Source organism: Pelobates fuscus, chromosome 7, assembly GCF_036172605.1.
Source record: "Pelobates fuscus isolate aPelFus1 chromosome 7, aPelFus1.pri, whole genome shotgun sequence".
Classification (NCBI taxonomy): domain Eukaryota; kingdom Metazoa; phylum Chordata; class Amphibia; order Anura; family Pelobatidae; genus Pelobates; species Pelobates fuscus.
The window spans coordinates 203,367,926-203,392,921 of NC_086323.1; the positions used below are offsets into that span (position 1 = coordinate 203,367,926).

At 53.2% G+C, this 24,996-nt stretch overlaps 1 protein-coding gene across 1 annotated transcript in view; it reads left to right on the top strand.

Moving 5' to 3' along the window:
• LOC134568478 (oocyte zinc finger protein XlCOF6.1-like) overlaps window positions 1–24,996 on the top strand; it is a 377,963-nt gene that overhangs the window by 58,312 nt on the left and 294,655 nt on the right. The window lies entirely within an intron of this gene.

Consider the following 24,996-nt stretch of genomic DNA (forward strand, 5'->3'; position numbering starts at 1 on the left):
TTATTTATCTAACCCCAGACTCTCTCTTACTGTCTGTGACCCAAACAACAGCCTTCATAAGTTTCACTCGGGATTCAGAGGTAACAAGTGTTGCAGCCAAAGCCATATGGAAACATTTCTGGAAGATCAAGTCCTTCAAAACCCATCTCCTCAGACTATGGCATCCAAAAGTAACTGTTATTTCACAAACCTATTTTTCACGTCCTCTTAAAGGGCCACACTCCTTTTACCTTTTAATTCTGCTACTCACCACTAGGTTGCTTGGTTGCTATGGAAAATGTTAAGTCAGTAAAGCAAGTCTTGAAACACCTCAGAGAACTCACACAGGAGAGAAGCCTTTCTCACGTTCTGAATGTGGGAAATAATTTAGCCTGCATGTACATCTTGTTAGTCATCAGAAAACTCATACAAGAGAGAAATTGTGTGATGTTTTGATTGTTCTAAATGTCATAGTCTAATAATGTATGAGGCATTTGTGTATTTGGGAATAAAATATATTTTAATGTGAATGTGAGACATTCTAAAATCATAATTCAAAGTTTGCTTACGTTTCAGCACCTCATGTTATAGCAAAGCCTTTCTCATGCTAACACTATAAATAATAACTGGAACAGTAGCAGTCAATGTACAAATGATGCATTGGTAATGTGATAACTTGTAAGCATCCCCTGTTAACTGAATGAAAATGTGCAAATTGATATAATGCTGACACGTAATTTAGTGCAACTATATCGAGTTGTTACAAACGCTGGTATAGTAGATACCCTGTTCGCCTATTCCTCCCGAGCTGCTGAGCCTGAGTGATTTTAGCTGCAGTTCGGGTGTAGATACGAATAGTTCCAGACGAATGCAGCATCCAAGTAGTTTCTCCCCAGCAAGTAGACAGTTACCCAAACATTAGCCTAGACTTAATGAAGAGACAAAACAGGAGAACAGAAACTGAGAGAACACTCGTATAGGGGTTAACCCAAGGACTAGGAACGTAGTGAAAAAACGAAAAATGAGTGCCCTAAATACATTTAAAAAAAAACCTTTATTGGTAATTGTAACGGACCGTTTCACTTACAAGAGGATAAAATCCGTTTAGGCGATAATCCCCTTTTTGAGAGATAGGCACAGCTACTGCAGAACACCAAACTCCCGAACTGGATACAAGATAACACTCCGAACTGGAACAGCTGAACAAGAAAAGCATACAATCCGCTTACACTCCTGGCAGTCAGCTTACAATCCAATTCCCCCCAAGAACGAGACGACACTTCATTTTGAGGGTTAAACAGGAACAGAGGACTGGCTCATCCAGCCTGGCTTTTATTTCAGAGGACTGGCTCATCCAGCCTGGCTTTTATTTCCAACTCACACATACAGGCCACACCCAGGGGGAGGCATAAAAGAACCAATGACATAGATGTTACCTCCCACACATCCCCTCCCCTTAGTGTGACACATAATCCCATTATGCATACAGTGTAAAATATACTTTTACACAACTTTCCTAACTCTAAAACCATACATCACATTCACATAAAATTACATATCCACAATCAATACATTCAGGGGAACAACATATTAAAAATTGGCATGGATCAGATCAGGGGTTCAAAAGTTAGTCAAGTATCTTTTAAAACCCCTAGCTTTCCAGCTCAGACTGTTTTTTACAGAGCCTTCTCTGTGCTGGAGAAGTAATCTAATTATCTCCAGCACAGAGACAGGCTCCATTAACCACATGGTTACAGAAAGACATAAAACACTTTAAAATACAGAAAGTTACTTTTTATCCATAACACACAGACATTTCACATATCCCCAGATAGCTGGGATCTGAGCGCACAAAACTACCGAATAGCGCGCAGATCCTATTCACACAGTACAATTGCCATGGAGCTAAAGTCTTTCCCATAGTCTTTCATTATATGAATAGGCTCCAGGGGATAGCTATCTGGGTTAACACATTCACATAAAGTCTGGTCCATAGTCCAAAGGTAAGAGGCAGGCAAGCAGCCCCCTCCAAGGACACGTGGCGAGGTCGGTTTCGCCACACTTCTCCCCTTTTCCAAATAGACTAACAGGGTATCTGACCTCCTGCCGGTCAGTGCCCTGGTTAGTCCAGCAGCCCACCCACAAAACAGAAACAGCAGTACAGCCCACCCACAATAACCGGTTACTACACCTGGGTAAGGGAGAATCTGGTCCATGTCCAGGTGCCTTACCACGGCTGTGGGGGGGACTGGTAGGCTGCCTTGGTGGGTTGCTGAGGGGGCAGAGACCAGCGGTACTCTGTCCTGGTGCCCGCACTACCACGGGAGTAGTCTGGTTGGAGCCTGGTTGCTGGAGACTGACTGTCTCCCCTTTAGGTGCATAGCTCGGCTGCCGGAGGGAGAGACCGACTGTCTCCCCTTTGGATACACCGCTCTGTGGCTGGGGGACAGGACCGACCGTCCCTACCCCTTGTGCTGTAAGTGCAGAGACTACGGTCCCATCTGCACAGTTGTGGGGCTTAACATCTCCCCTTGGTGGGTTAGGCTGCCGTTGGAGAGAGGGTGTAACAAGCTCCTCTCTCTGGACGGTGAACTGCCGCTGGGGAGAGGGGTTAGCAGGCTCCTCTCCCTGCCACTCTCTCTGCTGGTGGAAAGGGAGACCAGCTGTCTCCCCTTTCATTCTCTTGTCCTGCTGCTGGGGTGCGAGACTGACTGTCTCTGCTCCCTGCAGGACACACTGCCGCTGGGGAGGATGGACGACACCATCAGCTCCCTGGGGTACACACTGCCGCTTGGGAGGAAGGACGGCACCTTCTGCTCCCTGGGACACACACTGCCGCTGGGGAGGAAGGACTGCACCTTCTGCTCCCTGGGACACACACTGCCGCTGGGGAGGACGGACGACACCATCAGCTCCCTGGGGTACACACTGCCACTGGGGAGGAAGGACGGCACCTTCTGCTCCCTGGGTTACACACTGCCGCTGGGGAGGACGGACGACACCATCAGCTCCCTGGGGTACACACTGCCGCTGGGGAGGAAGGACGATACCTTCTGCTCCCTGGGACACACACTGCCGCTGGGGAGGACGGACGACACCATCAGCTCCCTGGGGTACACACTGCCGCTGGGGAGGAAGGGCTGCGCCTTCAGCTCCCTGGGACTTACTCTGCCGCTGGGGAGGAAGGACGACACCTTCAGCTCCCTGGGATTCCTTTTTGGCCAAATCTACTAGGGATTGCAGGTACTCTCCTACTAGTTTCCTGGCGAGCTGCACGGCTCTCTCCGGGGGGTTGGGTACATAGCCAGACAGCACCTCATTGACCTCTCTGTCAAACTCCTCCTGAGTGTAGTCATATGCCATGCTTGCTCTGCTGAAGTTGATTCTTTTGTAGATAGGGTCGCTGTACGGATACTAGCGTTGCCCTCAATTTGTAATCCACGGAAATGGTGTTTCCTGTAGCTGTCCTTCTGGCGGTAGGAACGATCCCGCCGCTTGCCACCAATTGTAACGGACCGTTTCACTTACAAGAGGATAAAATCCGTTTAGGCGATAATCCCCTTTTTGAGAGACAGGCACAGCTACTGCAGAACACCAAACTCCCGAACTGGATACAAGATAACACTCCGAACTGGAACAGCTGAACAAGAAAAGCATACAATCCGCTTACACTCCTGGCAGTCAGCTTACAATCCAATTCCCCCCAAGAACGAGACGACACTTCATTTTGAGGGTTAAACAGGAACAGAGGACTGGCTCATCCAGCCTGGCTTTTATTTCCAACTCACACATACAGGCCACACCCAGGGGGAGGCATAAAAGAACCAATGACATAGATGTTACCTCCCACACATCCCCTCCCCTTAGTGTGACACATAATCCCATTATGCATACAGTTTAAAATATACTTGTTACAAATCACTATTTGTAACTGGCCCTTTAAATGAGAAATTGCCCTGCTTCCCTGGATTGTGGAGAAGCATGTTTGCCAGCCTCCTGCCTCATGACTATGGCCCCTGGAAGATTGTGCCCCTGAAAACTTAACATTTATTGGGTGTGTATGGCCCTTTAAGAACCATCTGGGGACATATTGTGACTTTGCTGAACAATGTCCCTTTAAGACTATGTCCCCAGACCTGTAAAATAACTTGCCCCTGGCTCTCTCCCACTTGGTTCAGTAAATGGGGCTTACTGAACCAAGTACCACACAGGCAGACCACCCAGAAGTTAAAGTGTGCAGGCAATTTACCTCCCAGGCTGTGAGGTTACTGCCGGTCAATTGCACGTGGCGGCGGCCATCTTGGTTTCCTCGAATGCGGTCAGCGGTGTATGCTAAAGATTCTGTGGAACTGAAATCGGCTACACATTTTGCCGAACACCGCTGACCCTTACCTTCTCCCATACGGAACTTGCAGCTCCAGAGACTAAGTCCCGTTCGAAATGGGACTTAGTCGTTTTTTCGCATGAAATTGACCGACCGCACAGCCCAAATCTATGGAACTGTTTTGGGCAGGAAATTGTGCTTGCGGTCGGTCATAAAGGACTTCCAGCTAACTTTTGATCCACTGGAGGGATTTGGCTGATTTTTGGAAGTGTTTATGTTTGATGTATGCTGAGTCTGAATATGTAACTTTTATTGAAATTGAATGTATGGTTTTAAAGTTACAGTGTGTATGTGAAAACTGTATTTTTATTGTATGTAATAATTGGTTTTACTGTTTATCTGAGGGGAGGGAACCTGTGGGCTGTACTATGCTGTTATTGGTTAATTTCATCCTCCCCCTGGGAGTGTCCTGTGTGTACCTTATCCTAATAAAAAGCAGGCTGGGTGTTCCAGTCCTCAGACCTCTTCTGACCCTCAATACGTAGCCGTGTCTCGTTATTGGAGGGAACTGCTATATCACACTGGGGATTGCTATGCGCTGCATATTCCCCTGAGCTCTTAATCACTTAGCTCTTTTAAGAGCTTGTTCCGGATACGCTCTCCAGGAGGAGAGATCTTCCCCACACGTTCCTGAATGCTGAAGGTTCATTCCAGGGTGGACGGAAGACGGCGCGGCTCCAGTTAAGCTACGGCGGTTGTGGAGCCTGCGGTGGTTGTGGTGTCGTCTGCAGTGCTTGGAGTCCTCTGAGAGCGCTAGGAGCATCCATCAACGGAGGGTACTCGGTCGGGGTACACGGAGCTCCGTTACATTGGTGGCAGCGGTGGGATGGCGTCCTAGTGCGAGGAGAAGCAGCTCAGAGACACTGGTAACGTTTGGAGTTACAATTGAGGGCAACGCTAGCCATTGGGCAGCGCCCCTGGCTACAACAGGATGGAATCAGCTGGTTTGCGGACAGCGTTCCATGATGAGGAGGAGAAGGAGGCCGCAGATTACAGGGATGCAGCCAGAAGGGAACTCTGGTATGATGCCCTGGAAGATGCCCAGTGGCGGCGAGGTGAGGACCTCCCCAGTGATGAGCAGCGGCTACAGAAGCGTGTGGCAATGCGAATATGTCTATTGGGGGAGCAGCCCCTAGATGAGTGGGTGGCAAGACTGGAGACCCTGGTATGGCGAGAGATCGGGCTAGACAACGCATACCAGGCCCTCTGGTGGCATACCATTCGACTTACTCCCTGGACGGCCGAGCACGACCTACCGGAGGGGGATGATTATGATGGTCCTGGTCTACTTCAGGATGCCATGGAGGAGGATCTTGATTTCGGCAGCACGGAGGAGTCTAGGTTTTGGGACATCTACGACTACCGGATGGGCATGTATGTCTGGGCTGACGAACGCGAGGTGAGAGAAGACATGACCCACCTGGTAACAAGGGAGTGGGAGCTGGAGCAAGACTACCTACACCTGCTCAGCTCCGTGCAGCCCCAACCTACCCGACAAGCAGAACCAGGTCTAGAGCTCTTCAGCTGGAAGGATATCGTAGAGGTTTACTGGGAAGATCCCCAACCCCAGAGTGAGTGTCAGGGAGCCGAAGGTGCCGTCCTTCCCCCCCAGCAGCAGTGTGTCCTACAGAGAGCAGAGACAGTTGGTCCCTCTCTACAGCAACAGGACAATGGTAAGGGAGTGGAGACAGGCGGTCTCCCGCTCCAGCGGCAGTGTGTACCCCAGGGGGCCGAAGGTGCCGTCCTTCCCCCCCAGCAGCAGTGTGTCCTACAGAGAGCAGAGACAGTTGGTCCCTCTCTACAGCAACAGCACAATGGTAAGGGAGTGGAGACAGGCGGTCTCCCTCTCCAGCGGCAGTGTGTACCCCAGGGGGCCGAAGGTGCAGACCTTCCCCCCCAGCAGCAGTGTGTCCTACAGAGAGCAGAGACAGTTGGTCCCTCTCTACAGCAACAGGACAATGTTACGGGAGTGGAGACAGGCGGTCTCCCTCTCCAGCGGCAGCCTGTGTTTCCGGGAAAGGAGCACAGCACCCCCTCTCCCCAGCGGCAGCTTACCCTAACAAGGGGAGACACCAATCCCCCAGACGGCGCAGATGGGACCGTGGTCTCTGTGCCTGACCTACAGGGATGCTGGACAGCCTTTCCAGATCCCCAACTACCCTCACCGGGACACCCAGAGGAGGGGGTAAGTACAAATTCCCCTCCCCAGGTAACTCCTAGCGTGGCACCAGAGTTAACAGAGGCAATGTTAACCCCTACTGACGTCCATGTTCCCTTGGCTACTGAGCCGGACTATGTCCCAAGCATCCCAGCAGACGAGCTGGCAGCTGGGCAGAGTGCAGTCGGCCTCTGCCCTACCTTTGTCCCTGGTCCAGAGCCTGATGTCCTGCAGGCTACCCCAGCAGAAGAGCTGGCAGCTGGGCAGAGTGCAGTCGGCCTCTGCCCTACCTTTTTCCCTGGTCCAGAGCCTGATGTCCTGCAGGCTACCCCAGCAGAAGAGCTGGCAGCTGGGCAGAGTGCAGTCGGCCTCTGCCCTACCTTTGTCCCTGGTCCAGAGCCTGATGTCCTGCAGGCTACCCCAGCAGAAGAGCTGGCATCTGGGCAGAGTGCAGTTGGCCTCTGCCCTTCAAGTACCCTCGGCATGTGGCCTCATTACCACAGCCAAATACCCAGGTGCAGTGACTGTGTGTTGTGGGTGGGCTGTTCCTGTACTTTGATGTTGTGGGGGGGCTACTCGGACATCTGTTTATTGTGGGTTGGTGGATCGACTAACGGAGGCACTGACCGACAGAAGGTCAGGTGCCTGGTTAGTCTTCCCCCCAAAGGGGAGATGTGTTACAAATCGCTATTTGTAACTGGCCCTTTAAATGAGAAATTGCCCTGCTTCCCTGGATTGTGGAGAAGCATGTTTGCCAGCCTCCTGCCTCATGACTATGGCCCCTGGAAGATTGTGCCCCTGAAAACTTAACATTTATTGGGTGTGTATGGCCCTTTAAGAACCGTCTGGGGACATATTGTGACTTTGCTGAACAATGTCCCTTTAAGACTATGTCCCCAGACCTGTAAAATAACTTGCCCCTGGCTCTCTCCCACTTGGTTCAGTAAATAGGGCTTACTGAACCAAGTACCACACAGGCAGACCACCCAGAAGTTAAAGTGTGCAGGCAATTTACCTCCCAGGCTGTGAGGTTACTGCCGGTCAATTGCACGTGGCGGCGGCCATCTTGGTTTCCTCGAATGCGGTCAGCGGTGTATGCTAAAGATTCTGTGGAACTGAAATCGGCTACACATTTTGCCGAACACCGCTGACCCTTACCTTCTCCCATACGGAACTTGCAGCTCCAGAGACTAAGTCCCGTTCGAAATGGGACTTAGTCGTTTTTTCGCATGAAATTGACCGACCGCACAGCCCAAATCTATGGAACTGTTTTGGGCAGGAAATTGTGCTTGCGGTCGGTCATAAAGGACTTCCAGCTAACTTTTGATCCACTGGAGGGATTTGGCTGATTTTTGGAAGTGTTTATGTTTGATGTATGCTGAGTCTGAATATGTAACTTTTATTGAAATTGAATGTATGGTTTTAAAGTTACAGTGTGTATGTGAAAACTGTATTTTTATTGTATGTAATAATTGGTTTAACTGTTTATCTGAGGGGAGGGAACCTGTGGGCTGTACTATGCTGTTATTGGTTAATTTCATCCTCCCCCTGGGAGTGTCCTGTGTGTACCTTATCCTAATAAAAAGCAGGCTGGGTGTTCCAGTCCTCAGACCTCTTCTGACCCTCAATACGTAGCCGTGTCTCGTTATTGGAGGGAACTGCTATATCACACTGGGGATTGCTATGCGCTGCATATTCCCCTGAGCTCTTAATCACTTAGCTCTTTTAAGAGCTTGTTCCGGATACGCTCTCCAGGAGGAGAGATCTTCCCCACACGTTCCTGAATGCTGAAGGTTCATTCCAGGGTGGACGGAAGACGGCGCGGCTCCAGTTAAGCTACGGCGGTTGTGGAGCCTGCGGTGGTTGTGGTGTCGTCTGCAGTGCTTGGAGTCCTCTGAGAGCGCTAGGAGCATCCATCAACGGAGGGTACTCGGTCGGGGTACACGGAGCTCCGTTACATTGGTGGCAGCGGTGGGATGGCGTCCTAGTGCGAGGAGAAGCAGCTCAGAGACACTGGTAACGTTTGAGGGCAACGCTAGCCATTGGGCAGCGCCCCTGGCTACAACAGGATGGAATCAGCTGGTTTGCGGACAGCGTTCCATGATGAGGAGGAGAAGGAGGCCGCAGATTACAGGGATGCAGCCAGAAGGGAACTCTGGTATGATGCCCTGGAAGATGCCCAGTGGCGGCGAGGTGAGGACCTCCCCAGTGATGAGCAGCGGCTACAGAAGCGTGTGGCAATGCGAATATGTCTATTGGGGGAGCAGCCCCTAGATGAGTGGGTGGCAAGACTGGAGACCCTGGTATGGCGAGAGATCGGGCTAGACAACGCATACCAGGCCCTCTGGTGGCATACCATTCGACTTACTCCCTGGACGGCCGAGCACGACCTACCGGAGGGGGATGATTATGATGGTCCTGGTCTACTTCAGGATGCCATGGAGGAGGATCTTGATTTCGGCAGCACGGAGGAGTCTAGGTTTTGGGACATCTACGACTACCGGATGGGCATGTATGTCTGGGCTGACGAACGCGAGGTGAGAGAAGACATGACCCACCTGGTAACAAGGGAGTGGGAGCTGGAGCAAGACTACCTACACCTGCTCAGCTCCGTGCAGCCCCAACCTACCCGACAAGCAGAACCAGGTCTAGAGCTCTTCAGCTGGAAGGATATCGTAGAGGTTTACTGGGAAGATCCCCAACCCCAGAGTGAGTGTCAGGGAGCCGAAGGTGCCGTCCTTCCCCCCCAGCAGCAGTGTGTCCTACAGAGAGCAGAGACAGTTGGTCCCTCTCTACAGCAACAGGACAATGGTAAGGGAGTGGAGACAGGCGGTCTCCCGCTCCAGCGGCAGTGTGTACCCCAGGGGGCCGAAGGTGCCGTCCTTCCCCCCCAGCAGCAGTGTGTCCTACAGAGAGCAGAGACAGTTGGTCCCTCTCTACAGCAACAGCACAATGGTAAGGGAGTGGAGACAGGCGGTCTCCCTCTCCAGCGGCAGTGTGTACCCCAGGGGGCCGAAGGTGCCGACCTTCCCCCCCAGCAGCAGTGTGTCCTACAGAGAGCAGAGACAGTTGGTCCCTCTCTACAGCAACAGGACAATGTTACGGGAGTGGAGACAGGCGGTCTCCCTCTCCAGCGGCAGCCTGTGTTTCCGGGAAAGGAGCACAGCACCCCCTCTCCCCAGCGGCAGCTTACCCTAACAAGGGGAGACACCAATCCCCCAGACGGCGCAGATGGGACCGTGGTCTCTGTGCCTGACCTACAGGGATGCTGGACAGCCTTTCCAGATCCCCAACTACCCTCACCGGGACACCCAGAGGAGGGGGTAAGTACAAATTCCCCTCCCCAGGTAACTCCTAGCGTGGCACCAGAGTTAACAGAGGCAATGTTAACCCCTACTGACGTCCATGTTCCCTTGGCTACTGAGCCGGACTATGTCCCAAGCATCCCAGCAGACGAGCTGGCAGCTGGGCAGAGTGCAGTCGGCCTCTGCCCTACCTTTGTCCCTGGTCCAGAGCCTGATGTCCTGCAGGCTACCCCAGCAGAAGAGCTGGCAGCTGGGCAGAGTGCAGTCGGCCTCTGCCCTACCTTTTTCCCTGGTCCAGAGCCTGATGTCCTGCAGGCTACCCCAGCAGAAGAGCTGGCAGCTGGGCAGAGTGCAGTCGGCCTCTGCCCTACCTTTGTCCCTGGTCCAGAGCCTGATGTCCTGCAGGCTACCCCAGCAGAAGAGCTGGCATCTGGGCAGAGTGCAGTTGGCCTCTGCCCTTCAAGTACCCTCGGCATGTGGCCTCATTACCACAGCCAAATACCCAGGTGCAGTGACTGTGTGTTGTGGGTGGGCTGTTCCTGTACTTTGATGTTGTGGGGGGGCTACTCGGACATCTGTTTATTGTGGGTTGGTGGATCGACTAACGGAGGCACTGACCGACAGAAGGTCAGGTGCCTGGTTAGTCTTCCCCCCAAAGGGGAGATGTGTTACAAATCGCTATTTGTAACTGGCCCTTTAAATGAGAAATTGCCCTGCTTCCCTGGATTGTGGAGAAGCATGTTTGCCAGCCTCCTGCCTCATGACTATGGCCCCTGGAAGATTGTGCCCCTGAAAACTTAACATTTATTGGGTGTGTATGGCCCTTTAAGAACCGTCTGGGGACATATTGTGACTTTGCTGAACAATGTCCCTTTAAGACTATGTCCCCAGACCTGTAAAATAACTTGCCCCTGGCTCTCTCCCACTTGGTTCAGTAAATAGGGCTTACTGAACCAAGTACCACACAGGCAGACCACCCAGAAGTTAAAGTGTGCAGGCAATTTACCTCCCAGGCTGTGAGGTTACTGCCGGTCAATTGCACGTGGCGGCGGCCATCTTGGTTTCCTCGAATGCGGTCAGCGGTGTATGCTAAAGATTCTGTGGAACTGAAATCGGCTACACATTTTGCCGAACACCGCTGACCCTTACCTTCTCCCATACGGAACTTGCAGCTCCAGAGACTAAGTCCCGTTCGAAATGGGACTTAGTCGTTTTTTCGCATGAAATTGACCGACCGCACAGCCCAAATCTATGGAACTGTTTTGGGCAGGAAATTGTGCTTGCGGTCGGTCATAAAGGACTTCCAGCTAACTTTTGATCCACTGGAGGGATTTGGCTGATTTTTGGAAGTGTTTATGTTTGATGTATGCTGAGTCTGAATATGTAACTTTTATTGAAATTGAATGTATGGTTTTAAAGTTACAGTGTGTATGTGAAAACTGTATTTTTATTGTATGTAATAATTGGTTTAACTGTTTATCTGAGGGGAGGGAACCTGTGGGCTGTACTATGCTGTTATTGGTTAATTTCATCCTCCCCCTGGGAGTGTCCTGTGTGTACCTTATCCTAATAAAAAGCAGGCTGGGTGTTCCAGTCCTCAGACCTCTTCTGACCCTCAATACGTAGCCGTGTCTCGTTATTGGAGGGAACTGCTATATCACACTGGGGATTGCTATGCGCTGCATATTCCCCTGAGCTCTTAATCACTTAGCTCTTTTAAGAGCTTGTTCCGGATACGCTCTCCAGGAGGAGAGATCTTCCCCACACGTTCCTGAATGCTGAAGGTTCATTCCAGGGTGGACGGAAGACGGCGCGGCTCCAGTTAAGCTACGGCGGTTGTGGAGCCTGCGGTGGTTGTGGTGTCGTCTGCAGTGCTTGGAGTCCTCTGAGAGCGCTAGGAGCATCCATCAACGGAGGGTACTCGGTCGGGGTACACGGAGCTCCGTTACATTGGTGGCAGCGGTGGGATGGCGTCCTAGTGCGAGGAGAAGCAGCTCAGAGACACTGGTAACGTTTGGAGTTACAATTGAGGGCAACGCTAGCCATTGGGCAGCGCCCCTGGCTACAACAGGATGGAATCAGCTGGTTTGCGGACAGCGTTCCATGATGAGGAGGAGAAGGAGGCCGCAGATTACAGGGATGCAGCCAGAAGGGAACTCTGGTATGATGCCCTGGAAGATGCCCAGTGGCGGCGAGGTGAGGACCTCCCCAGTGATGAGCAGCGGCTACAGAAGCGTGTGGCAATGCGAATATGTCTATTGGGGGAGCAGCCCCTAGATGAGTGGGTGGCAAGACTGGAGACCCTGGTATGGCGAGAGATCGGGCTAGACAACGCATACCAGGCCCTCTGGTGGCATACCATTCGACTTACTCCCTGGACGGCCGAGCACGACCTACCGGAGGGGGATGATTATGATGGTCCTGGTCTACTTCAGGATGCCATGGAGGAGGATCTTGATTTCGGCAGCACGGAGGAGTCTAGGTTTTGGGACATCTACGACTACCGGATGGGCATGTATGTCTGGGCTGACGAACGCGAGGTGAGAGAAGACATGACCCACCTGGTAACAAGGGAGTGGGAGCTGGAGCAAGACTACCTACACCTGCTCAGCTCCGTGCAGCCCCAACCTACCCGACAAGCAGAACCAGGTCTAGAGCTCTTCAGCTGGAAGGATATCGTAGAGGTTTACTGGGAAGATCCCCAACCCCAGAGTGAGTGTCAGGGAGCCGAAGGTGCCGTCCTTCCCCCCCAGCAGCAGTGTGTCCTACAGAGAGCAGAGACAGTTGGTCCCTCTCTACAGCAACAGGACAATGGTAAGGGAGTGGAGACAGGCGGTCTCCCGCTCCAGCGGCAGTGTGTACCCCAGGGGGCCGAAGGTGCCGTCCTTCCCCCCCAGCAGCAGTGTGTCCTACAGAGAGCAGAGACAGTTGGTCCCTCTCTACAGCAACAGCACAATGGTAAGGGAGTGGAGACAGGCGGTCTCCCTCTCCAGCGGCAGTGTGTACCCCAGGGGGCCGAAGGTGCCGACCTTCCCCCCCAGCAGCAGTGTGTCCTACAGAGAGCAGAGACAGTTGGTCCCTCTCTACAGCAACAGGACAATGTTACGGGAGTGGAGACAGGCGGTCTCCCTCTCCAGCGGCAGCCTGTGTTTCCGGGAAAGGAGCACAGCACCCCCTCTCCCCAGCGGCAGCTTACCCTAACAAGGGGAGACACCAATCCCCCAGACGGCGCAGATGGGACCGTGGTCTCTGTGCCTGACCTACAGGGATGCTGGACAGCCTTTCCAGATCCCCAACTACCCTCACCGGGACACCCAGAGGAGGGGGTAAGTACAAATTCCCCTCCCCAGGTAACTCCTAGCGTGGCACCAGAGTTAACAGAGGCAATGTTAACCCCTACTGACGTCCATGTTCCCTTGGCTACTGAGCCGGACTATGTCCCAAGCATCCCAGCAGACGAGCTGGCAGCTGGGCAGAGTGCAGTCGGCCTCTGCCCTACCTTTGTCCCTGGTCCAGAGCCTGATGTCCTGCAGGCTACCCCAGCAGAAGAGCTGGCAGCTGGGCAGAGTGCAGTCGGCCTCTGCCCTACCTTTTTCCCTGGTCCAGAGCCTGATGTCCTGCAGGCTACCCCAGCAGAAGAGCTGGCAGCTGGGCAGAGTGCAGTCGGCCTCTGCCCTACCTTTGTCCCTGGTCCAGAGCCTGATGTCCTGCAGGCTACCCCAGCAGAAGAGCTGGCATCTGGGCAGAGTGCAGTTGGCCTCTGCCCTTCAAGTACCCTCGGCATGTGGCCTCATTACCACAGCCAAATACCCAGGTGCAGTGACTGTGTGTTGTGGGTGGGCTGTTCCTGTACTTTGATGTTGTGGGGGGGCTACTCGGACATCTGTTTATTGTGGGTTGGTGGATCGACTAACGGAGGCACTGACCGACAGAAGGTCAGGTGCCTGGTTAGTCTTCCCCCCAAAGGGGAGATGTGTTACAAATCGCTATTTGTAACTGGCCCTTTAAATGAGAAATTGCCCTGCTTCCCTGGATTGTGGAGAAGCATGTTTGCCAGCCTCCTGCCTCATGACTATGGCCCCTGGAAGATTGTGCCCCTGAAAACTTAACATTTATTGGGTGTGTATGGCCCTTTAAGAACCGTCTGGGGACATATTGTGACTTTGCTGAACAATGTCCCTTTAAGACTATGTCCCCAGACCTGTAAAATAACTTGCCCCTGGCTCTCTCCCACTTGGTTCAGTAAATAGGGCTTACTGAACCAAGTACCACACAGGCAGACCACCCAGAAGTTAAAGTGTGCAGGCAATTTACCTCCCAGGCTGTGAGGTTACTGCCGGTCAATTGCACGTGGCGGCGGCCATCTTGGTTTCCTCGAATGCGGTCAGCGGTGTATGCTAAAGATTCTGTGGAACTGAAATCGGCTACACATTTTGCCGAACACCGCTGACCCTTACCTTCTCCCATACGGAACTTGCAGCTCCAGAGACTAAGTCCCGTTCGAAATGGGACTTAGTCGTTTTTTCGCATGAAATTGACCGACCGCACAGCCCAAATCTATGGAACTGTTTTGGGCAGGAAATTGTGCTTGCGGTCGGTCATAAAGGACTTCCAGCTAACTTTTGATCCACTGGAGGGATTTGGCTGATTTTTGGAAGTGTTTATGTTTGATGTATGCTGAGTCTGAATATGTAACTTTTATTGAAATTGAATGTATGGTTTTAAAGTTACAGTGTGTATGTGAAAACTGTATTTTTATTGTATGTAATAATTGGTTTAACTGTTTATCTGAGGGGAGGGAACCTGTGGGCTGTACTATGCTGTTATTGGTTAATTTCATCCTCCCCCTGGGAGTGTCCTGTGTGTACCTTATCCTAATAAAAAGCAGGCTGGGTGTTCCAGTCCTCAGACCTCTTCTGACCCTCAATACGTAGCCGTGTCTCGTTATTGGAGGGAACTGCTATATCACACTGGGGATTGCTATGCGCTGCATATTCCCCTGAGCTCTTAATCACTTAGCTCTTTTAAGAGCTTGTTCCGGATACGCTCTCCAGGAGGAGAGATCTTCCCCACACGTTCCTGAATGCTGAAGGTTCATTCCAGGGTGGACGGAAGACGGCGCGGCTCCAGTTAAGCTACGGTGGTTGTGGAGCCTGCGGTGGTTGTGGTGTCGTCTGCAGTGCTTGGAGTCCTCTGAGAGCGCTAGGAGCATCCATCAACGGAGGGTACTCGGTCAGGGTACACGGAGCTCCGTTACATTGGTGGCAGCGGTGGGATGGCGTCCTAGTGCGAGGAGAAGCAGCTCAGAGACACTGGTAACGTTTGGAGTTACAATTGAGGGCAACGCTAGCCATTGGGCAGCGCCCCTGGCTACAACAGGATGGAATCAGCTGGTTTGCGGACAGCGTTCCATGATGAGGAGGAGAAGGAGGCCGCAGATTACAGGGATGCAGCCAGAAGGGAACTCTGGTATGATGCCCTGGAAGATGCCCAGTGGCGGCGAGGTGAGGACCTCCCCAGTGATGAGCAGCGGCTACAGAAGCGTGTGGCAATGCGAATATGTCTATTGGGGGAGCAGCCCCTAGATGAGTGGGTGGCAAGACTGGAGACCCTGGTATGGCGAGAGATCGGGCTAGACAACGCATACCAGGCCCTCTGGTGGCATACCATTCGACTTACTCCCTGGACGGCCGAGCACGACCTACCGGAGGGGGATGATTATGATGGTCCTGGTCTACTTCAGGATGCCATGGAGGAGGATCTTGATTTCGGCAGCACGGAGGAGTCTAGGTTTTGGGACATCTACGACTACCGGATGGGCATGTATGTCTGGGCTGACGAACGCGAGGTGAGAGAAGACATGACCCACCTGGTAACAAGGGAGTGGGAGCTGGAGCAAGACTACCTACACCTGCTCAGCTCCGTGCAGCCCCAACCTACCCGACAAGCAGAACCAGGTCTAGAGCTCTTCAGCTGGAAGGATATCGTAGAGGTTTACTGGGAAGATCCCCAACCCCAGAGTGAGTGTCAGGGAGCCGAAGGTGCCGTCCTTCCCCCCCAGCAGCAGTGTGTCCTACAGAGAGCAGAGACAGTTGGTCCCTCTCTACAGCAACAGGACAATGGTAAGGGAGTGGAGACAGGCGGTCTCCCGCTCCAGCGGCAGTGTGTACCCCAGGGGGCCGAAGGTGCCGTCCTTCCCCCCCAGCAGCAGTGTGTCCTACAGAGAGCAGAGACAGTTGGTCCCTCTCTACAGCAACAGCACAATGGTAAGGGAGTGGAGACAGGCGGTCTCCCTCTCCAGCGGCAGTGTGTACCCCAGGGGGCCGAAGGTGCCGACCTTCCCCCCCAGCAGCAGTGTGTCCTACAGAGAGCAGAGACAGTTGGTCCCTCTCTACAGCAACAGGACAATGTTACGGGAGTGGAGACAGGCGGTCTCCCTCTCCAGCGGCAGCCTGTGTTTCCGGGAAAGGAGCACAGCACCCCCTCTCCCCAGCGGCAGCTTACCCTAACAAGGGGAGACACCAATCCCCCAGACGGCGCAGATGGGACCGTGGTCTCTGTGCCTGACCTACAGGGATGCTGGACAGCCTTTCCAGATCCCCAACTACCCTCACCGGGACACCCAGAGGAGGGGGTAAGTACAAATTCCCCTCCCCAGGTAACTCCTAGCGTGGCACCAGAGTTAACAGAGGCAATGTTAACCCCTACTGACTTCCATGTTCCCTTGGCTACTGAGCCGGACTATGTCCCAAGCATCCCAGCAGACGAGCTGGCAGCTGGGCAGAGTGCAGTCGGCCTCTGCCCTACCTTTGTCCCTGGTCCAGAGCCTGATGTCCTGCAGGCTACCCCAGCAGAAGAGCTGGCAGCTGGGCAGAGTGCAGTCGGCCTCTGCCCTACCTTTTTCCCTGGTCCAGAGCCTGATGTCCTGCAGGCTACCCCAGCAGAAGAGCTGGCAGCTGGGCAGAGTGCAGTCGGCCTCTGCCCTACCTTTGTCCCTGGTCCAGAGCCTGATGTCCTGCAGGCTACCCCAGCAGAAGAGCTGGCATCTGGGCAGAGTGCAGTTGGCCTCTGCCCTTCAAGTACCCTCGGCATGTGGCCTCATTACCACAGCCAAATACCCAGGTGCAGTGACTGTGTGTTGTGGGTGGGCTGTTCCTGTACTTTGATGTTGTGGGGGGGCTACTCGGACATCTGTTTATTGTGGGTTGGTGGATCGACTAACGGAGGCACTGACCGACAGAAGGTCAGGTGCCTGGTTAGTCTTCCCCCCAAAGGGGAGATGTGTTACAAATCGCTATTTGTAACTGGCCCTTTAAATGAGAAATTGCCCTGCTTCCCTGGATTGTGGAGAAGCATGTTTGCCAGCCTCCTGCCTCATGACTATGGCCCCTGGAAGATTGTGCCCCTGAAAACTTAACATTTATTGGGTGTGTATGGCCCTTTAAGAACCGTCTGGGGACATATTGTGACTTTGCTGAACAATGTCCCTTTAAGACTATGTCCCCAGACCTGTAAAATAACTTGCCCCTGGCTCTCTCCCACTTGGTTCAGTAAATAGGGCTTACTGAACCAAGTACCACACAGGCAGACCACCCAGAAGTTAAAGTGTGCAGGCAATTTACCTCCCAGGCTGTGAGGTTACTGCCGGTCAATTGCACGTGGCGGCGGCCATCTTGGTTTCCTCGAATGCGGTCAGCGGTGTATGCTAAAGATTCTGTGGAACTGAAATCGGCTACACATTTTGCCGAACACCGCTGACCCTTACCTTCTCCCATACGGAACTTGCAGCTCCAGAGACTAAGTCCCGTTCGAAATGGGACTTAGTCGTTTTTTCGCATGAAATTGACCGACCGCACAGCCCAAATCTATGGAACTGTTTTGGGCAGGAAATTGTGCTTGCGGTCGGTCATAAAGGACTTCCAGCTAACTTTTGATCCACTGGAGGGATTTGGCTGATTTTTGGAAGTGTTTATGTTTGATGTATGCTGAGTCTGAATATGTAACTTTTATTGAAATTGAATGTATGGTTTTAAAGTTACAGTGTGTATGTGAAAACTGTATTTTTATTGTATGTAATAATTGGTTTTACTGTTTATCTGAGGGGAGGGAACCTGTGGGCTGTACTATGCTGTTATTGGTTAATTTCATCCTCCCCCTGGGAGTGTCCTGTGTGTACCTTATCCTAATAAAAAGCAGGCTGGGTGTTCCAGTCCTCAGACCTCTTCTGACCCTCAATACGTAGCCGTGTCTCGTTATTGGAGGGAACTGCTATATCACACTGGGGATTGCTATGCGCTGCATATTCCCCTGAGCTCTTAATCACTTAGCTCTTTTAAGAGCTTGTTCCGGATACGCTCTCCAGGAGGAGAGATCTTCCCCACACGTTCCTGAATGCTGAAGGTTCATTCCAGGGTGGACGGAAGACGGCGCGGCTCCAGTTAAGCTACGGCGGTTGTGGAGCCTGCGGTGGTTGTGGTGTCGTCTGCAGTGCTTGGAGTCCTCTGAGAGCGCTAGGAGCATCCATCAACGGAGGGTACTCGGTCGGGGTACACGGAGCTCCGTTACATTGGTGGCAGCGGTGGGATGGCGTCCTAGTGCGAGGAGAAGCAGCTCAGAGACACTGGTAACGTTTGGAGTTACAATTGAGGGCAACGCTAGCCATTGGGCAGCGCCCCTGGCTACAACAGGATGGAATCAGCTGGTTTGCGGACAGCGTTCCATGATGAGGAGGAGAAGGAGGCCGCAGATTACAGGGATGCAGCCAGAAGGGAACTCTGGTATGATGCCCTGGAAGATGCCCAGTGGCGGCGAGGTGAGGACCTCCCCAGTGATGAGCAGCGGCTACAGAAGCGTGTGGCAATGCGAATATGTCTATTGGGGGAGCAGCCCCTAGATGAGTGGGTGGCAAGACTGGAGACCCTGGTATGGCGAGAGATCGGGCTAGACAACGCATACCAGGCCCTCTGGTGGCATACCATTCGACTTACTCCCTGGACGGCCGAGCACGACCTACCGGAGGGGGATGATTATGATGGTCCTGGTCTACTTCAGGATGCCATGGAGGAGGATCTTGATTTCGGCAGCACGGAGGAGTCTAGGTTTTGGGACATCTACGACTACCGGATGGGCATGTATGTCTGGGCTGACGAACGCGAGGTGAGAGAAGACATGACCCACCTGGTAACAAGGGAGTGGGAGCTGGAGCAAGACTACCTACACCTGCTCAGCTCCGTGCAGCCCCAACCTACCCGACAAGCAGAACCAGGTCTAGAGCTCTTCAGCTGGAAGGATATCGTAGAGGTTTACTGGGAAGATCCCCAACCCCAGAGTGAGTGTCAGGGAGCCGAAGGTGCCGTCCTTCCCCCCCAGCAGCAGTGTGTCCTACAGAGAGCAGAGACAGTTGGTCCCTCTCTACAGCAACAGGACAATGGTAAGGGAGTGGAGACAGGCGGTCTCCCGCTCCAGCGGCAGTGTGTACCCCAGGGGGCCGAAGGTGCCGTCCTTCCCCCCCAGCAGCAGTGTGTCCTACAGAGAGCAGAGACAGTTGGTCCCTCTCTACAGCAACAGCACAATGGTAAGGGAGTGGAGACAGGCGGTCTCCCTCTCCAGCGGCAGTGTGTACCCCAGGGGGCCGAAGGTGCCGACCTTCCCCCCCAGCAGCAGTGTGTCCTACAGAGAGCAGAGACAGTTGGTCCCTCTCTACAGCAACAGGACAATGTTACGGGAGTGGAGACAGGCGGTCTCCCTCTCCAGCGGCAGCCTGTGTTTCCGGGAAAGGAGCACAGCACCCCCTCTCCCCAGCGGCAGCTTACCCTAACAAGGGGAGACACCAATCCCCCAGACGGCGCAGATGGGACCGTGGTCTCTGTGCCTGACCTACAGGGATGCTGGACAGCCTTTCCAGATCCCCAACTACCCTCACCGGGACACCCAGAGGAGGGGGTAAGTACAAATTCCCCTCCCCAGGTAACTCCTAGCGTGGCACCAGAGTTAACAGAGGCAATGTTAACCCCTACTGACGTCCATGTTCCCTTGGCTACTGAGCCGGACTATGTCCCAAGCATCCCAGCAGACGAGCTGGCAGCTGGGCAGAGTGCAGTCGGCCTCTGCCCTACCTTTGTCCCTGGTCCAGAGCCTGATGTCCTGCAGGCTACCCCAGCAGAAGAGCTGGCAGCTGGGCAGAGTGCAGTCGGCCTCTGCCCTACCTTTTTCCCTGGTCCAGAGCCTGATGTCCTGCAGGCTACCCCAGCAGAAGAGCTGGCAGCTGGGCAGAGTGCAGTCGGCCTCTGCCCTACCTTTGTCCCTGGTCCAGAGCCTGATGTCCTGCAGGCTACCCCAGCAGAAGAGCTGGCATCTGGGCAGAGTGCAGTTGGCCTCTGCCCTTCAAGTACCCTCGGCATGTGGCCTCATTACCACAGCCAAATACCCAGGTGCAGTGACTGTGTGTTGTGGGTGGGCTGTTCCTGTACTTTGATGTTGTGGGGGGGCTACTCGGACATCTGTTTATTGTGGGTTGGTGGATCGACTAACGGAGGCACTGACCGACAGAAGGTCAGGTGCCTGGTTAGTCTTCCCCCCAAAGGGGAGATGTGTTACAAATCGCTATTTGTAACTGGCCCTTTAAATGAGAAATTGCCCTGCTTCCCTGGATTGTGGAGAAGCATGTTTGCCAGCCTCCTGCCTCATGACTATGGCCCCTGGAAGATTGTGCCCCTGAAAACTTAACATTTATTGGGTGTGTATGGCCCTTTAAGAACCGTCTGGGGACATATTGTGACTTTGCTGAACAATGTCCCTTTAAGACTATGTCCCCAGACCTGTAAAATAACTTGCCCCTGGCTCTCTCCCACTTGGTTCAGTAAATAGGGCTTACTGAACCAAGTACCACACAGGCAGACCACCCAGAAGTTAAAGTGTGCAGGCAATTTACCTCCCAGGCTGTGAGGTTACTGCCGGTCAATTGCACGTGGCGGCGGCCATCTTGGTTTCCTCGAATGCGGTCAGCGGTGTATGCTAAAGATTCTGTGGAACTGAAATCGGCTACACATTTTGCCGAACACCGCTGACCCTTACCTTCTCCCATACGGAACTTGCAGCTCCAGAGACTAAGTCCCGTTCGAAATGGGACTTAGTCGTTTTTTCGCATGAAATTGACCGACCGCACAGCCCAAATCTATGGAACTGTTTTGGGCAGGAAATTGTGCTTGCGGTCGGTCATAAAGGACTTCCAGCTAACTTTTGATCCACTGGAGGGATTTGGCTGATTTTTGGAAGTGTTTATGTTTGATGTATGCTGAGTCTGAATATGTAACTTTTATTGAAATTGAATGTATGGTTTTAAAGTTACAGTGTGTATGTGAAAACTGTATTTTTATTGTATGTAATAATTGGTTTTACTGTTTATCTGAGGGGAGGGAACCTGTGGGCTGTACTATGCTGTTATTGGTTAATTTCATCCTCCCCCTGGGAGTGTCCTGTGTGTACCTTATCCTAATAAAAAGCAGGCTGGGTGTTCCAGTCCTCAGACCTCTTCTGACCCTCAATACGTAGCCGTGTCTCGTTATTGGAGGGAACTGCTATATCACACTGGGGATTGCTATGCGCTGCATATTCCCCTGAGCTCTTAATCACTTAGCTCTTTTAAGAGCTTGTTCCGGATACGCTCTCCAGGAGGAGAGATCTTCCCCACACGTTCCTGAATGCTGAAGGTTCATTCCAGGGTGGACGGAAGACGGCGCGGCTCCAGTTAAGCTACGGCGGTTGTGGAGCCTGCGGTGGTTGTGGTGTCGTCTGCAGTGCTTGGAGTCCTCTGAGAGCGCTAGGAGCATCCATCAACGGAGGGTACTCGGTCGGGGTACACGGAGCTCCGTTACATTGGTGGCAGCGGTGGGATGGCGTCCTAGTGCGAGGAGAAGCAGCTCAGAGACACTGGTAACGTTTGGAGTTACAATTGAGGGCAACGCTAGCCATTGGGCAGCGCCCCTGGCTACAACAGGATGGAATCAGCTGGTTTGCGGACAGCGTTCCATGATGAGGAGGAGAAGGAGGCCGCAGATTACAGGGATGCAGCCAGAAGGGAACTCTGGTATGATGCCCTGGAAGATGCCCAGTGGCGGCGAGGTGAGGACCTCCCCAGTGATGAGCAGCGGCTACAGAAGCGTGTGGCAATGCGAATATGTCTATTGGGGGAGCAGCCCCTAGATGAGTGGGTGGCAAGACTGGAGACCCTGGTATGGCGAGAGATCGGGCTAGACAACGCATACCAGGCCCTCTGGTGGCATACCATTCGACTTACTCCCTGGACGGCCGAGCACGACCTACCGGAGGGGGATGATTATGATGGTCCTGGTCTACTTCAGGATGCCATGGAGGAGGATCTTGATTTCGGCAGCACGGAGGAGTCTAGGTTTTGGGACATCTACGACTACCGGATGGGCATGTATGTCTGGGCTGACGAACGCGAGGTGAGAGAAGACATGACCCACCTGGTAACAAGGGAGTGGGAGCTGGAGCAAGACTACCTACACCTGCTCAGCTCCGTGCAGCCCCAACCTACCCGACAAGCAGAACCAGGTCTAGAGCTCTTCAGCTGGAAGGATATCGTAGAGGTTTACTGGGAAGATCCCCAACCCCAGAGTGAGTGTCAGGGAGCCGAAGGTGCCGTCCTTCCCCCCCAGCAGCAGTGTGTCCTACAGAGAGCAGAGACAGTTGGTCCCTCTCTACAGCAACAGGACAATGGTAAGGGAGTGGAGACAGGCGGTCTCCCGCTCCAGCGGCAGTGTGTACCCCAGGGGGCCGAAGGTGCCGTCCTTCCCCCCCAGCAGCAGTGTGTCCTACAGAGAGCAGAGACAGTTGGTCCCTCTCTACAGCAACAGCACAATGGTAAGGGAGTGGAGACAGGCGGTCTCCCTCTCCAGCGGCAGTGTGTACCCCAGGGGGCCGAAGGTGCCGACCTTCCCCCCCAGCAGCAGTGTGTCCTACAGAGAGCAGAGACAGTTGGTCCCTCTCTACAGCAACAGGACAATGTTACGGGAGTGGAGACAGGCGGTCTCCCTCTCCAGCGGCAGCCTGTGTTTCCGGGAAAGGAGCACAGCACCCCCTCTCCCCAGCGGCAGCTTACCCTAACAAGGGGAGACACCAATCCCCCAGACGGCGCAGATGGGACCGTGGTCTCTGTGCCTGACCTACAGGGATGCTGGACAGCCTTTCCAGATCCCCAACTACCCTCACCGGGACACCCAGAGGAGGGGGTAAGTACAAATTCCCCTCCCCAGGTAACTCCTAGCGTGGCACCAGAGTTAACAGAGGCAATGTTAACCCCTACTGACGTCCATGTTCCCTTGGCTACTGAGCCGGACTATGTCCCAAGCATCCCAGCAGACGAGCTGGCAGCTGGGCAGAGTGCAGTCGGCCTCTGCCCTACCTTTGTCCCTGGTCCAGAGCCTGATGTCCTGCAGGCTACCCCAGCAGAAGAGCTGGCAGCTGGGCAGAGTGCAGTCGGCCTCTGCCCTACCTTTTTCCCTGGTCCAGAGCCTGATGTCCTGCAGGCTACCCCAGCAGAAGAGCTGGCAGCTGGGCAGAGTGCAGTCGGCCTCTGCCCTACCTTTGTCCCTGGTCCAGAGCCTGATGTCCTGCAGGCTACCCCAGCAGAAGAGCTGGCATCTGGGCAGAGTGCAGTTGGCCTCTGCCCTTCAAGTACCCTCGGCATGTGGCCTCATTACCACAGCCAAATACCCAGGTGCAGTGACTGTGTGTTGTGGGTGGGCTGTTCCTGTACTTTGATGTTGTGGGGGGGCTACTCGGACATCTGTTTATTGTGGGTTGGTGGATCGACTAACGGAGGCACTGACCGACAGAAGGTCAGGTGCCTGGTTAGTCTTCCCCCCAAAGGGGAGATGTGTTACAAATCGCTATTTGTAACTGGCCCTTTAAATGAGAAATTGCCCTGCTTCCCTGGATTGTGGAGAAGCATGTTTGCCAGCCTCCTGCCTCATGACTATGGCCCCTGGAAGATTGTGCCCCTGAAAACTTAACATTTATTGGGTGTGTATGGCCCTTTAAGAACCGTCTGGGGACATATTGTGACTTTGCTGAACAATGTCCCTTTAAGACTATGTCCCCAGACCTGTAAAATAACTTGCCCCTGGCTCTCTCCCACTTGGTTCAGTAAATAGGGCTTACTGAACCAAGTACCACACAGGCAGACCACCCAGAAGTTAAAGTGTGCAGGCAATTTACCTCCCAGGCTGTGAGGTTACTGCCGGTCAATTGCACGTGGCGGCGGCCATCTTGGTTTCCTCGAATGCGGTCAGCGGTGTATGCTAAAGATTCTGTGGAACTGAAATCGGCTACACATTTTGCCGAACACCGCTGACCCTTACCTTCTCCCATACGGAACTTGCAGCTCCAGAGACTAAGTCCCGTTCGAAATGGGACTTAGTCGTTTTTTCGCATGAAATTGACCGACCGCACAGCCCAAATCTATGGAACTGTTTTGGGCAGGAAATTGTGCTTGCGGTCGGTCATAAAGGACTTCCAGCTAACTTTTGATCCACTGGAGGGATTTGGCTGATTTTTGGAAGTGTTTATGTTTGATGTATGCTGAGTCTGAATATGTAACTTTTATTGAAATTGAATGTATGGTTTTAAAGTTACAGTGTGTATGTGAAAACTGTATTTTTATTGTATGTAATAATTGGTTTAACTGTTTATCTGAGGGGAGGGAACCTGTGGGCTGTACTATGCTGTTATTGGTTAATTTCATCCTCCCCCTGGGAGTGTCCTGTGTGTACCTTATCCTAATAAAAAGCAGGCTGGGTGTTCCAGTCCTCAGACCTCTTCTGACCCTCAATACGTAGCCGTGTCTCGTTATTGGAGGGAACTGCTATATCACACTGGGGATTGCTATGCGCTGCATATTCCCCTGAGCTCTTAATCACTTAGCTCTTTTAAGAGCTTGTTCCGGATACGCTCTCCAGGAGGAGAGATCTTCCCCACACGTTCCTGAATGCTGAAGGTTCATTCCAGGGTGGACGGAAGACGGCGCGGCTCCAGTTAAGCTACGGCGGTTGTGGAGCCTGCGGTGGTTGTGGTGTCGTCTGCAGTGCTTGGAGTCCTCTGAGAGCGCTAGGAGCATCCATCAACGGAGGGTACTCGGTCGGGGTACACGG